Source organism: Solea solea, chromosome 16 (genome assembly GCF_958295425.1).
Source record: "Solea solea chromosome 16, fSolSol10.1, whole genome shotgun sequence".
Classification (NCBI taxonomy): domain Eukaryota; kingdom Metazoa; phylum Chordata; class Actinopteri; order Pleuronectiformes; family Soleidae; genus Solea; species Solea solea.
Window position 1 is genome coordinate 2020001 of NC_081149.1, and position 7500 is coordinate 2027500.

The 7500-nt window shown below is 50.7% G+C and overlaps 20 non-coding genes across 20 annotated transcripts in view; 13 read left to right on the plus strand and 7 right to left on the minus strand.

Moving 5' to 3' along the window:
• The window catches only part of LOC131477025 (5S ribosomal RNA), a 119-nt gene extending 87 nt beyond the window's left edge, over positions 1–32 (plus strand). The window contains exon 1 of the ribosomal RNA XR_009243380.1: positions 1–32. This exon is cut by the window's left edge and continues 87 nt beyond it. This is a non-coding gene — a ribosomal RNA (5S ribosomal RNA).
• Positions 33–328: 296 nt separating this feature from the next.
• On the plus strand, positions 329–447 carry LOC131477561 (5S ribosomal RNA). Its single transcript, XR_009243893.1, has one exon. It is a non-coding gene; the product is annotated as a 5S ribosomal RNA (ribosomal RNA).
• A 124-nt stretch (positions 448–571) lies between these two features.
• LOC131441517 (U2 spliceosomal RNA) lies at positions 572–764 on the minus strand. Its single transcript, XR_009232122.1, has one exon. It is a non-coding gene; the product is annotated as a U2 spliceosomal RNA (small nuclear RNA).
• Positions 765–1072: 308 nt separating this feature from the next.
• On the plus strand, positions 1073–1191 carry LOC131440860 (5S ribosomal RNA). The gene has a single exon (XR_009231543.1). It is a non-coding gene; the product is annotated as a 5S ribosomal RNA (ribosomal RNA).
• Positions 1192–1487: 296 nt separating this feature from the next.
• LOC131477369 (5S ribosomal RNA) lies at positions 1488–1606 on the plus strand. The gene has a single exon (XR_009243710.1). It is a non-coding gene; the product is annotated as a 5S ribosomal RNA (ribosomal RNA).
• A 124-nt stretch (positions 1607–1730) lies between these two features.
• On the minus strand, positions 1731–1923 carry LOC131441590 (U2 spliceosomal RNA). Its single transcript, XR_009232194.1, has one exon. It is a non-coding gene; the product is annotated as a U2 spliceosomal RNA (small nuclear RNA).
• A 308-nt stretch (positions 1924–2231) lies between these two features.
• On the plus strand, positions 2232–2350 carry LOC131441227 (5S ribosomal RNA). Its single transcript, XR_009231899.1, has one exon. It is a non-coding gene; the product is annotated as a 5S ribosomal RNA (ribosomal RNA).
• Positions 2351–2646: 296 nt separating this feature from the next.
• Positions 2647–2765, plus strand: LOC131477370 (5S ribosomal RNA). The gene has a single exon (XR_009243711.1). It is a non-coding gene; the product is annotated as a 5S ribosomal RNA (ribosomal RNA).
• Positions 2766–2889: 124 nt separating this feature from the next.
• On the minus strand, positions 2890–3082 carry LOC131441592 (U2 spliceosomal RNA). The gene has a single exon (XR_009232196.1). It is a non-coding gene; the product is annotated as a U2 spliceosomal RNA (small nuclear RNA).
• A 308-nt stretch (positions 3083–3390) lies between these two features.
• Positions 3391–3509, plus strand: LOC131440874 (5S ribosomal RNA). The gene has a single exon (XR_009231557.1). It is a non-coding gene; the product is annotated as a 5S ribosomal RNA (ribosomal RNA).
• Positions 3510–3633: 124 nt separating this feature from the next.
• Positions 3634–3826, minus strand: LOC131441518 (U2 spliceosomal RNA). Its single transcript, XR_009232123.1, has one exon. It is a non-coding gene; the product is annotated as a U2 spliceosomal RNA (small nuclear RNA).
• Positions 3827–4134: 308 nt separating this feature from the next.
• On the plus strand, positions 4135–4253 carry LOC131440861 (5S ribosomal RNA). Its single transcript, XR_009231544.1, has one exon. It is a non-coding gene; the product is annotated as a 5S ribosomal RNA (ribosomal RNA).
• Positions 4254–4549: 296 nt separating this feature from the next.
• On the plus strand, positions 4550–4668 carry LOC131477371 (5S ribosomal RNA). The gene has a single exon (XR_009243712.1). It is a non-coding gene; the product is annotated as a 5S ribosomal RNA (ribosomal RNA).
• Positions 4669–4792: 124 nt separating this feature from the next.
• Positions 4793–4985, minus strand: LOC131441497 (U2 spliceosomal RNA). Its single transcript, XR_009232103.1, has one exon. It is a non-coding gene; the product is annotated as a U2 spliceosomal RNA (small nuclear RNA).
• A 308-nt stretch (positions 4986–5293) lies between these two features.
• On the plus strand, positions 5294–5412 carry LOC131441187 (5S ribosomal RNA). Its single transcript, XR_009231861.1, has one exon. It is a non-coding gene; the product is annotated as a 5S ribosomal RNA (ribosomal RNA).
• A 296-nt stretch (positions 5413–5708) lies between these two features.
• LOC131477372 (5S ribosomal RNA) lies at positions 5709–5827 on the plus strand. The gene has a single exon (XR_009243713.1). It is a non-coding gene; the product is annotated as a 5S ribosomal RNA (ribosomal RNA).
• Positions 5828–5951: 124 nt separating this feature from the next.
• On the minus strand, positions 5952–6144 carry LOC131441593 (U2 spliceosomal RNA). The gene has a single exon (XR_009232197.1). It is a non-coding gene; the product is annotated as a U2 spliceosomal RNA (small nuclear RNA).
• Positions 6145–6452: 308 nt separating this feature from the next.
• Positions 6453–6571, plus strand: LOC131441228 (5S ribosomal RNA). Its single transcript, XR_009231900.1, has one exon. It is a non-coding gene; the product is annotated as a 5S ribosomal RNA (ribosomal RNA).
• A 296-nt stretch (positions 6572–6867) lies between these two features.
• LOC131477373 (5S ribosomal RNA) lies at positions 6868–6986 on the plus strand. Its single transcript, XR_009243714.1, has one exon. It is a non-coding gene; the product is annotated as a 5S ribosomal RNA (ribosomal RNA).
• A 124-nt stretch (positions 6987–7110) lies between these two features.
• Positions 7111–7303, minus strand: LOC131441594 (U2 spliceosomal RNA). Its single transcript, XR_009232198.1, has one exon. It is a non-coding gene; the product is annotated as a U2 spliceosomal RNA (small nuclear RNA).
• Between the last annotated feature and the right edge of the window lie 197 nt (positions 7304–7500).

The window sequence follows — 7500 nt, forward strand, 5'->3', positions numbered from 1 at the left end:
AGACCGCCTGGGAATACCAGGTGCTGTAAGCTTTTACACTGCTGCTTCCTTACAAGAAACATGGGCTTGCAATTACGTTGACGCACGGGCACACGTTAACGTCCTTCTAGTTTCAGCCTTGGATGTCGCTCTGCAAGCATGTGAGAAGCTTGGAGATGGGGAGCAGCTTACCCATCTTGGTGTAGCTTCCTAATACTGGAATAGAGTGTAGCAGGTAGTGGAGATAAAGGCTCAAGTGCAGTGTGTTCGAAAGGCTGACTTTTGAGCTCCTCCACGAGCAGGGGGCCTTGCCTAGTCTATAAAAGGAGTCTGTGTCCCCAGCCCGTCGGCTTACGGCCATACCACCCTGAGCACGCCCGATCTCGTCTGATCTCGGAAGCTAAGCAGGGTCGGGCCTGGTTAGTACTTGGATGGGAGACCGCCTGGGAATACCAGGTGCTATAAGCTTTTACACTGCTGATTCCTTACAAGAAACATGGGCTTGCAATTACGTTGACGCACGGGCACGGGCACAGGCACACGTTAACGTCCTTCTAGTTCCAGCCTTGCTTTGGTTTTCACAGAAAAAAGAGAATGGTGCACCGTTCCTGGTGGCACTGCAATGCCAGGTCAATGCAAGGAGTGAAGAGAGCAAGCCCCAGTTTTCACTTCCCAATGCTCAAAAATGCATTTAATATTTAATCCCCATATAGAGGACATATCAGATATTAAACTGATAAGAACAGATACTACACTTGATCTTAGCCAAAAGGCCGAGAAGCGATGGCCCACAAGTGTCTGGGGCCAACTCAAGATCTTGGCACACAAGTTACTTGTTGTGGTGCCATGTTTTTTAAGTGCGCATAACAAAGGCTGCTGCTGATCACCTCCGCCCCAAGGTGATCTAAGTGCACCTCTGAGCCTTGACGGACAGCTGCTTGACATTTGACACACTCAAAGGGCGCGGCCATACAGCAAAGCCCACCAAAAACAACTTAAACTCTTGAACGTTCGAAAGGCTGACCTTTGAGCTCCTCCACGAGCAGGGGGCCTTGTCTAGTCTATAAAAGGAGTCTGTGTCCCCAGCCCGTCAGCTTACGGCCATACCACCCTGAGCACGCCCGATCTCGTCTGATCTCGGAAGCTAAGCAGGGTCGGGCCTGGTTAGTACTTGGATGGGAGACCGCCTGGGAATACCAGGTGCTCTAAGCTTTTACACTGCTGCTTCCTTACAAGAAACATGGGCTTGCAATTACGTTGACGCACGGGCACACGTTAACGTCCTTCTAGTTTCTGCCTTGGATGTCGCTCTGCAAGCACGTGAGAAGCTTGGAGATGGGCAGCAGCTTACCCATCTCAATGTAGCTTCCTAATACTGGAATATAGTGTAGCAGATAGTGGAGATAAAGGCTCAAGTGCAGTGTGTTCGAAAGGCTGACCTTTGAGCTCCTCCACGAGCAGGGGGCCTTGCCTAGTCTATAAAAGGAGTCTGTGTCCCCAGCCCGTCGGCTTACGGCCATACCACCCTGAGCACGCCCGATCTCGTCTGATCTCGGAAGCTAAGCAGGGTTGGGCCTGGTTAGTACTTGGATGGGAGACCGCCTGGGAATACCAGGTGCTATAAGCTTTTACACTGCTGCTTCCTTACAAGAAACATGGGCTTGCAATTACGTTGACGCACGGGCACGGGCACAGGCACACGTTAACGTCCTTCTAGTTCCAGCCTTGCTTTGGTTTTCACAGAAAAAAGAGAATGGTGCACCGTTCCTGGTGGCACTGCAATGCCAGGTCAATGCAAGGAGTGAAGAGAGCAAGCCCCAGTTTTCACCTCCCAATGCTCAAAAATGCATTTAATATTTAATCCCCATATAGAGGACATATCAGATATTAAACTGATAAGAACAGATACTACACTTGATCTTAGCCAAAAGGCCGAGAAGCGATGGCCCACAAGTGTCTGGGGCCAACTCAAGATCTTGGCACACAAGTTACTTGTTGTGGTGCCATGTTTTTTAAGTGCGCATAACAAAGGCTGCTGCTGATCACCTCCGCCCCAAGGTGATCTAAGTGCACCTCTGAGCCTTGACGGACAGCTGCTTGACATTTGACACACTCAAAGGGCGCGGCCATACAGCAAAGCCCACCAAAAACAACTTAAACTCTTGAACGTTCGAAAGGCTGACCTTTGAGCTCCTCCACGAGCAGGGGGCCTTGCCTAGTCTATAAAAGGAGTCTGTGTCCCCAGCCCGTCGGCTTACGGCCATACCACCCTGAGCACGCCCGATCTCGTGTGATCTCGGAAGCTAAGCAGGGTCGGGCCTGGTTAGTACTTGGATGGGAGACCGCCTGGGAATACCAGGTGCTCTAAGCTTTTACACTGCTGCTTCCTTACAAGAAACATGGGCTTGCAATTACGTTGACGCACGGGCACACGTTAACGTCCTTCTAGTTTCTGCCTTGGATGTCGCTCTGCAAGCACGTGAGAAGCTTGGAGATGGGCAGCAGCTTACCCATCTCGATGTAGCTTCCTAATACTGGAATATAGTGTAGCAGATAGTGGAGATAAAGGCTCAAGTGCAGTGTGTTCGAAAGGCTGACCTTTGAGCTCCTCCACGAGCAGGGGGCCTTGCCTAGTCTATAAAAGGAGTCTGTGTCCCCAGCCCGTCGGCTTACGGCCATACCACCCTGAGCACGCCCGATCTCGTCTGATCTCGGAAGCTAAGCAGGGTTGGGCCTGGTTAGTACTTGGATGGGAGACCGCCTGGGAATACCAGGTGCTATAAGCTTTTACACTGCTGCTTCCTTACAAGAAACATGGGCTTGCAATTACGTTGACGCACGGGCACGGGCACAGGCACACGTTAACGTCCTTCTAGTTCCAGCCTTGCTTTGGTTTTCACAGAAAAAAGAGAATGGTGCACCGTTCCTGGTGGCACTGCAATGCCAGGTCAATGCAAGGAGTGAAGAGAGCAAGCCCCAGTTTTCACCTCCCAATGCTCAAAAATGCATTTAATATTTAATCCCCATATAGAGGACATATCAGATATTAAACTGATAAGAACAGATACTACACTTGATCTTAGCCAAAAGGCCGAGAAGCGATGGCCCACAAGTGTCTGGGGCCAACTCAAGATCTTGGCACACAAGTTACTTGTTGTGGTGCCATGTTTTTTAAGTGCGCATAACAAAGGCTGCTGCTGATCACCTCCGCCCCAAGGTGATCTAAGTGCACCTCTGAGCCTTGACGGACAGCTGCTTGACATTTGACACACTCAAAGGGCGCGGCCATACAGCAAAGCCCACCAAAAACAACTTAAACTCTTGAACGTTCGAAAGGCTGACTTTTGAGCTCCTCCACGAGCAGGGGGCCTTGCCTAGTCTATAAAAGGAGTCTGTGTCCCCAGCCCGTCGGCTTACGGCCATACCACCCTGAGCACGCCCGATCTCGTCTGATCTCGGAAGCTAAGCAGGGTCGGACCTGGTTAGTACTTGGATGGGAGACCGCCTGGGAATACCAGGTGCTATAAGCTTTTACACTGCTGATTCCTTACAAGAAACATGGGCTTGCAATTACGTTGACGCACGGGCACGGGCACAGGCACACGTTAACGTCCTTCTAGTTCCAGCCTTGCTTTCGTTTTCACAGAAAAAAGAGAATGGTGCACCGTTCCTGGTGGCACTGCAATGCCAGGTCAATGCAAGGAGTGAAGAGAGCAAGCCCCAGTTTTCACTTCCCAATGCTCAAAAATGCATTTAATATTTAATCCCCATATAGAGGACATATCAGATATTAAACTGATAAGAACAGATACTACACTTGATCTTAGCCAAAAGGCCGAGAAGCGATGGCCCACAAGTGTCTGGGGCCAACTCAAGATCTTGGCACACAAGTTACTTGTTGTGGTGCCATGTTTTTTAAGTGCGCATAACAAAGGCTGCTGCTGATCACCTCCGCCCCAAGGTGATCTAAGTGCACCTCTGAGCCTTGACGGACAGCTGCTTGACATTTGACACACTCAAAGGGCGCGGCCATACAGCAAAGCCCACCAAAAACAACTTAAACTCTTGAACGTTCGAAAGGCTGACCTTTGAGCTCCTCCACGAGCAGGGGGCCTTGTCTAGTCTATAAAAGGAGTCTGTGTCCCCAGCCCGTCAGCTTACGGCCATACCACCCTGAGCACGCCCGATCTCGTCTGATCTCGGAAGCTAAGCAGGGTCGGGCCTGGTTAGTACTTGGATGGGAGACCGCCTGGGAATACCAGGTGCTCTAAGCTTTTACACTGCTGCTTCCTTACAAGAAACATGGGCTTGCAATTACGTTGACGCACGGGCACACGTTAACGTCCTTCTAGTTTCTGCCTTGGATGTCGCTCTGCAAGCACGTGAGAAGCTTGGAGATGGGCAGCAGCTTACCCATCTCGATGTAGCTTCCTAATACTGGAATATAGTGTAGCAGATAGTGGAGATAAAGGCTCAAGTGCAGTGTGTTCGAAAGGCTGACCTTTGAGCTCCTCCACGAGCAGGGGGCCTTGCCTAGTCTATAAAAGGAGTCTGTGTCCCCAGCCCGTCGGCTTACGGCCATACCACCCTGAGCACGCCCGATCTCGTCTGATCTCGGAAGCTAAGCAGGGTTGGGCCTGGTTAGTACTTGGATGGGAGACCGCCTGGGAATACCAGGTGCTATAAGCTTTTACACTGCTGCTTCCTTACAAGAAACATGGGCTTGCAATTACGTTGACGCACGGGCACGGGCACAGGCACACGTTAACGTCCTTCTAGTTCCAGCCTTGCTTTGGTTTTCACAGAAAAAAGTGAATGGTGCACTGTTCCTGGTGGCACTGCAATGCCAGGTCAATGCAAGGAGTGAAGAGAGCAAGCCCCAGTTTTCACCTCCCAATGCTCAAAAATGCATTTAATATTTAATCCCCATATAGAGGACATATCAGATATTAAACTGATAAGAACAGATACTACACTTGATCTTAGCCAAAAGGCCGAGAAGCGATGGCCCACAAGTGTCTGGGGCCAACTCAAGATCTTGGCACACAAGTTACTTGTTGTGGTGCCATGTTTTTTAAGTGCACATAACAAAGGCTGCTGTTGATCACCTCCGCCCCAAGGTGATCTAAGTGCACCTCTGAGCCTTGACGGACAGCTGCTTGATATTTGACACACTCAAAGGGCGCGGCCATACAGCAAAGCCCACCAAAGACAACTTAAACTCTTGAACGTTCGAAAGGCTGACCTTTGAGCTCCTCCACGAGCAGGGGGCCTTGCCTAGTCTATAAAAGGAGTCTGTGTCCCCAGCCCGTCGGCTTACGGCAATACCACCCTGAGCACGCCCGATCTCGTCTGATCTCGGAAGCTAAGCAGGGTCGGGCCTGGTTAGTACTTGGATGGGAGACCGCCTGGGAATACCAGGTGCTCTAAGCTTTTACACTGCTGCTTCCTTACAAGAAACATGGGCTTGCAATTACGTTGACGCACGGGCACACGTTAACGTCCTTCTAGTTTCTGCCTTGGATGTCGCTCTGCAAGCACGTGAGAAGCTTGGAGATGGGCAGCAGCTTACCCATCTCAATGTAGCTTCCTAATACTGGAATATAGTGTAGCAGATAGTGGAGATAAAGGCTCAAGTGCAGTGTGTTCGAAAGGCTGACCTTTGAGCTCCTCCACGAGCAGGGGGCCTTGCCTAGTCTATAAAAGGAGTCTGTGTCCCCAGCCCGTCGGCTTACGGCCATACCACCCTGAGCACGCCCGATCTCGTCTGATCTCGGAAGCTAAGCAGGGTTGGGCCTGGTTAGTACTTGGATGGGAGACCGCCTGGGAATACCAGGTGCTATAAGCTTTTACACTGCTGCTTCCTTACAAGAAACATGGGCTTGCAATTACGTTGACGCACGGGCACGGGCACAGGCACACGTTAACGTCCTTCTAGTTCCAGCCTTGCTTTGGTTTTCACAGAAAAAAGAGAATGGTGCACCGTTCCTGGTGGCACTGCAATGCCAGGTCAATGCAAGGAGTGAAGAGAGCAAGCCCCAGTTTTCACCTCCCAATGCTCAAAAATGCATTTAATATTTAATCCCCATATAGAGGACATATCAGATATTAAACTGATAAGAACAGATACTACACTTGATCTTAGCCAAAAGGCCGAGAAGCGATGGCCCACAAGTGTCTGGGGCCAACTCAAGATCTTGGCACACAAGTTACTTGTTGTGGTGCCATGTTTTTTAAGTGCGCATAACAAAGGCTGCTGCTGATCACCTCCGCCCCAAGGTGATCTAAGTGCACCTCTGAGCCTTGACGGACAGCTGCTTGACATTTGACACACTCAAAGGGCGCGGCCATACAGCAAAGCCCACCAAAAACAACTTAAACTCTTGAACGTTCGAAAGGCTGACCTTTGAGCTCCTCCACGAGCAGGGGGCCTTGCCTAGTCTATAAAAGGAGTCTGTGTCCCCAGCCCGTCGGCTTACGGCCATACCACCCTGAGCACGCCCGATCTCGTGTGATCTCGGAAGCTAAGCAGGGTCGGGCCTGGTTAGTACTTGGATGGGAGACCGCCTGGGAATACCAGGTGCTCTAAGCTTTTACACTGCTGCTTCCTTACAAGAAACATGGGCTTGCAATTACGTTGACGCACGGGCACACGTTAACGTCCTTCTAGTTTCTGCCTTGGATGTCGCTCTGCAAGCACGTGAGAAGCTTGGAGATGGGCAGCAGCTTACCCATCTCGATGTAGCTTCCTAATACTGGAATATAGTGTAGCAGATAGTGGAGATAAAGGCTCAAGTGCAGTGTGTTCGAAAGGCTGACCTTTGAGCTCCTCCACGAGCAGGGGGCCTTGCCTAGTCTATAAAAGGAGTCTGTGTCCCCAGCCCGTCGGCTTACGGCCATACCACCCTGAGCACGCCCGATCTCGTCTGATCTCGGAAGCTAAGCAGGGTTGGGCCTGGTTAGTACTTGGATGGGAGACCGCCTGGGAATACCAGGTGCTATAAGCTTTTACACTGCTGCTTCCTTACAAGAAACATGGGCTTGCAATTACGTTGACGCACGGGCACGGGCACAGGCACACGTTAACGTCCTTCTAGTTCCAGCCTTGCTTTGGTTTTCACAGAAAAAAGAGAATGGTGCACCGTTCCTGGTGGCACTGCAATGCCAGGTCAATGCAAGGAGTGAAGAGAGCAAGCCCCAGTTTTCACCTCCCAATGCTCAAAAATGCATTTAATATTTAATCCCCATATAGAGGACATATCAGATATTAAACTGATAAGAACAGATACTACACTTGATCTTAGCCAAAAGGCCGAGAAGCGATGGCCCACAAGTGTCTGGGGCCAACTCAAGATCTTGGCACACAAGTTACTTGTTGTGGTGCCATGTTTTTTAAGTGCGCATAACAAAGGCTGCTGCTGATCACCTCCGCCCCAAGGTGATCTAAGTGCACCTCTGAGCCTTGACGGACAGCTGCTTGACATTTGACACACTCAAAGGGCGCGGCCATACAGCAAAGCC